Raw genomic sequence first — 6,156 nt, forward strand, 5'->3', positions numbered from 1 at the left:
AATTCTTGTAAGCAGCATACGCAAGAAGCAATCTAACAGCTTCAATTCTAGCTACAGGAGCAAAGGTTTCCTCATAATCAATATCTTCCATCTGAGAGCATCCCTTACATACCAATCTTGTTTTATTTCTCACCACTTCACCGGATTCATTGAGTTTATTCTGGAACACCCATTTAGTACCAATCACATTCTTATCTTTAGGTCTCGGAACAAGCTCCCATGTGTTATTCTTCTCAATTTGATTCAATTCTTCCTCCATAGATTTTATCCAGTTCTCATCCTTGCATGCTTCAGTAACATCTTTAGGCTCAATCTTAGAAATCAAGCATATCTCTTCAACAACAAGTCTTCTTCTAGTCATCACACCTTTATTCTTATCACCAATAATCTAATTCTCAAAATGATTCAATTTCACATACCTCGGAGTTTTCGGATTATTCTAATTCTCAAGCTCTTGAATTTCTTCATAGGTAGCAGCAATATCCGAATTAATTGTCTCTACCAGATTACTCTGCTTCAAGATCTCAGTTTGTGCAGGCTTTGAAACAATATTTTGATCATCAATCTCATATCCACATGCTCTTATCTGCTTCCCATGACATTCATCACCCTTCACATTTGTACTTTCCACTATCTTCTTCAACCTCTTATTGTAGCATCGATAGGCCTTGCTCTTAGTAGAATATCGCAAAAAGATTCCTTCGTCACATCATGCATCAAACTTTCCTATATTCTCATCTCTCTTGATATAATATTTACTTCCAAAAACTTTGAAATATATAATTGTAGGAACATGACCAAACCACAGCTCATAAGGAGTCTTACCAGAATCACCTATTATATGCACCCGATTGAATGTGTAAACAACAATACTAACAACTTCCTTCCAAAAGGTTTGTGCAACATTTCCTTCAATCAGCATCATTCTAGCAGCATCCAAGATTGTTTTGTTCTTCCTTTCAACAACTCCATTCTACTAAGGAGTTCTAGGAGCAGATAATTGTCTTCTAATTATATTCCTCTCACAAAATGTATCAAATTCACCGGATGTGAATTCTCCTCCTCTGTCAGATCTCAGACACTTTAGCTTCAACTCTATCTCGGTCTCCACCTTTGCTTTGAATATCTTGAATTTCTCCAATGCCTCTGATTTCGCCTTTATAAAAGTCACCCACATCATTCTAGAGTAGTCATTAATTAGCAACATGAAATATTTATCACCCTGCATGCTTCTCACTCTTGTAGGACCACACAAGTTAGTATGTATAAGATCCAATATACCATTAGATGTATACAACTTACTCTTAAATGATGTTCTTGTTTGCTTTTCCAACTGACATTCTTTACATACAAGATTAGAAGGCTTCACAATCTTAGGAAAATCTCTAACAACTTGAGTAGACTTATCCTTATCATGCAGTCAAAATTAACATGACACGTCCTCCTATGCCACAACCAACTTTTATCTATCTGAGCAATCAACCAACTTTTCTCACTGGCATTCAATTGAAAGATATTACCTTTAGTTTTAGTCCCTTTTGCAATCTCTATACTGGAGGCATTCAAAATCTTGCATTTACCATTCTTGAATTGCAAATAATATTTCTTGTCAACCATATGTCCAACACTCAAAAGATTGTGCTTTAAACCTTCAACATACAAGACATCATCAGTAGTATTCTTACCATCAAAAGATATAGAACCTCTACCACAAATCACACAAGCTTTATCATCTCCAAATCTTACTACCATTATACCTTTCCATATTCACAAATTTACTTATATCACCTGTCATATGATGTGAACAACTGTTGTCAATTACCCATTCATCTTTCTCTTCAATCTTAGTAGCCAAAGCTTTCTCCTCAACAATGTAGCTTGTAGGATTCATTGGTACCGCATCATCTTCCTTGATAGCAATAAATACAAATTCATCTCCTGAATTCCCATTGTCTGATTCCTCATTTGTCACACCTTCATCAGCAGCATAATAGCATCTATTCTAATTTATGTACTTCTGGTAGGGCTTGTAGGGCTTGACATGCTTCTCATATCTATCATGCTTATCAAATCCATCATGTCTTTCATGCTTATCATATGTAGACAATCTTTCAGGACACCTAGAAGCAAAATGTCCTATCTTATTACAAGAGAAACATTTTAAAGGTAACTTTCCATCATACTTATCAGCTCCCTTAGGCAATCTTTAAGCAATAAGTGCTTCAAGCTCATCCAACTCTCTCCTACTCTTCCATCTCTCTCATCTCTCTTTCATATCTTAAAACCCTAGATGAACTCTCTCTCAGATCATATAGTTGCTTCTCAGATACATAGACTTTAAATACAGTCTCAGATTTACCATGTGATTCTCCAAATTCACTCAACTCAAATGCAGCCAACTTACCAACCAACATATCTCATCTCTTGTCACAGTAGTCACACTATGAATCTCATCAATAGAAGCAACTTTAGCTTTATAAGAAGAAGGCAAAGATCTCAACACCTTAGCAACAATCTCATCTCCCTCAAGAGTTCCACCAGCACATCTAATGTTCATAACAAGTTCATTCACCTTATCCATAAAGGATGTTATGTTCTCATCTTCTCCCATCTTCAATGTCTCACACTTTCCCTTCAAACTCTGCAACTTAGCAACTTTAACTTGTGCATCTCCTTCATACAAGACCTCTAGCTTTTTCCATATCTCATGTGCAGTCTTCAAACCCATCACATTAGTCATCTATGAATCAATCAAAGCACTCAGCAACGGTTCCTTAGCCCTTATGTTATGTTCAACTTCCTTGATTTCATCAGTAGTAACTAGTCCATTCGAAGGAACATTGTAGACATTCTATATAATCTTCCAATAATCTTCTCCAAGACATTTCAAATGAACTTCCATCTGATCCTTCCAAACAGTATAATTATTTCCATCAAATCTAAGACTCTTCTTCTTGAACACGGGTTGTCATCCCGGATCTCCTCAAGCGATTAAGCTTCTTCCGGAAGATCTAGCTCTAATACCACTTGTTGGCAACACCAATGAAGGAAAATTGAGAGGGGAGGTGAATCATTTTTCACCGGATTAAACAAATTAAGCACAATCTCATATCTGATCAACTGCAACAAACAGAAAGATGACAACAATGATATCAACACACAACACCAATGTTTTTTACGTGAAAAACCTGGTTAAGGGAAAAACCACGATGGAACCTACCCACAACGAGATGATACTCTACAGTAGTATGTGTAAATATTACAATGGTGAATGCACATGCATTCAAGCACACTTCCTAGAGCTCACTGCTCAAATTACAATGATCCAGAAGCTACGACCCTCAGGGAAGGTTCACTACCTTACAAAAAGATTCAGGCTACAATCCGGAAAGAATGAACTGCAAAAATAGCATTTGCTAATGCCTAATGATAGTTTCGATTAAGTTCGAATGTCTACCCTTCACCAATTTTTGCTCAGCACTCCACACCGAAAGATGAATTCACTTGATCGCACATACACTACTCTTTGATAATGCAGACTCAACAACAACAACAACAACCAGATTACATGAATATTACACCCATTTATACAAATCATCAAACTTGACTACAAGGTCAGTCAAACCATTAACACCGAATTATAAAATTACATCACACGATACATAAGTCAACCATCGGACCAATACAATGTCATACACAACATAGCATGGACCTAAATCAACTCCTCAAACACACACTACCATCAAAAATCTCGCCAAGATCAACCGCAACACGTTACATCACCAAAAATACCGTATAACACGAAGAATATCACCAGATCCAGAAATCTTCAATAATACACATAAGGATCAATGCAGACCACCAAAACAAATAGGACGTGATTAGGAAACACCAACAAGCACGTTAGGACCATCCGCAATAGATGCACCAACACCACTTATTCAAATCTTCATCGATCAACACGCTAACACTCAAGAACACTTAACAACAGCAACTCGAATAAGAAAGATAGCTTCCAGAGCACCAAATCACAAACCATCTGAAATGAAGATACACACAAACATCCCAAACATTTTCCCAAATCCGCAACACAAGATATGATCATACTGGAGCACAGTAGATCAAACACCAGAACACTGCAACACTAAAAATCAGAAAAGCAGTCTTCATATTGAAATCAACAACTCGACCAAATCATCACATAGCATCATAGAATCAATAAAGAATAAGTAAAGACACTGAACCACAAATCCAAATCAATTCTCAGCAATCACCAGATCACCAAAACAATTCTCTGCAATCACCAGATCACATAAATGTGTTGACATCAATGACAACAATGTATCCCAACAGCAGCAATATCCAACAAACAGAAGATCAGCCTCCAAGATCGAATAGAAGAAACCGAAAAAAAACAAGAATCAACAGCAAGGGACACCAAGAGAACAAGGAGGGGATCTCTATAGATCAACGATGAAAGATTGCTCACCTTCCACCTCACAAAGCTTACCTCAAACGTAAATTTCAATTTATTCTAAAAAAACTTATTACTTTGTATATATTTTCTTAATTTCTCCTTTCAACATTTTTATAAATAATACATAATTAACTATTATTAATAAAATTATTTTTAAATATATTCTTGTACTTGCATAAACAAAGCTTAGCCAAACAATAATTATATCCCCTTTGACATGACACAACCCTACTCCCTCTGTGATAAAGGAAAAAAAATATTAAGACCCTAAAAAAAATATTAAGACCCTAAATAAATTTTAGAGCCAAAAAGAGCTGAATATCAAATTTTCTCTCTAAATCAATCATTTTTTTGTTGTTTTTATTATATATCATTTAATTAGATATAAAATGTTTCTTTATTAAAGAAGTAGAACTTTGTCTTCAGTGATTTTGTTTTTGCAAATCAAATATTTAAGGCGTTCAATATCGAGAGAAGAAATCTACTTTAGTATATTATCTAATAACCACATATCTAACAATCACAATCGTGTGGCCTAAAAGCATCTAATATCCACACGTACATGTAACCTATTTTAGAACATCTTTATGGGTGCTACTAAGCCACGATGAATCTATAATCTAATAACTTACATTCTTTAAAAATCATATTAGCAAACATTGTGTTTGCACTTGAAAAAAAATTCTTGTATTCTAAAAGAAAATGTATTTGAATGTTTTTTATGATCAAAATTTGTTTATTTGTTACAGATTGAAGGACATAAATTTAAACCATTTTGTACCATACCTTTAACTTGTATTTGTATCAAAAATTAGGAGATTTTCTTCCCATTATTATAATTGTAGATCATACATCATTTATTCTGTCTTAATATTTATAATAAAGTTTTTAATATATATTCTATTAAATTAATTTATGACTTTTTAAATATTTTGAACAAACTAGACCTCCAACATTTTCTTAAACATAAAAAAAATGGTGACACTTAAGATTATGGATACTTATTTTTATTTTCTCAAAGTTCTAGTGTTCAAGTATTCAAGATTTTTAGCCAATCTCAAGATTCAATAGAGAATTCAACCTTAAGTTTCACATAAAAAATCACAAAATAAATATTTAAAAGCATTTGTATTATATATATAATAAATAGATACGTATAGATAGACAAATAGATAGAATCTAATCTATGAAATCATACACAAACAAAAGAGTTCAACCTTACATTTCATATATACAACTACGAAAGAAGGTGAAAGTATTTCATATAATGTTGCAAGGATGAATAGCTGAAGTGGTTAGCACGCTTTAAATCCAAAATACAAGATTTATTAGAATACCAATTACCTAAACATTCAATTTATTCAAAAATGATACCTATAACTTACAACACAATCTCAATGTATCAAATGATTGTCTCTACCTTTACCCCTTACAAAAATCTTTAGAAGATTGCACTACTATAATAAGTAATCTACACAATTTCAATGAATCAAATGATTGTCTCTACCAAAACCTTAAAAAAAATCTTCAAAAGAGTGCACTCCTATAATAAGTGTCTACAGAATCTCACAGTATCAAATGATTGTCTCTACCTATACCTTACAAAAATCTTAAAAAGTTTACACTTCTATAATAAATATCTACAGTCTCAATGTATCAAATGATTATCTTTACCTATA

This window comes from Cryptomeria japonica, chromosome 10, assembly GCF_030272615.1.
Source record: "Cryptomeria japonica chromosome 10, Sugi_1.0, whole genome shotgun sequence".
In the NCBI taxonomy this organism is placed as follows: Eukaryota; Viridiplantae; Streptophyta; class Pinopsida; order Cupressales; family Cupressaceae; genus Cryptomeria; species Cryptomeria japonica.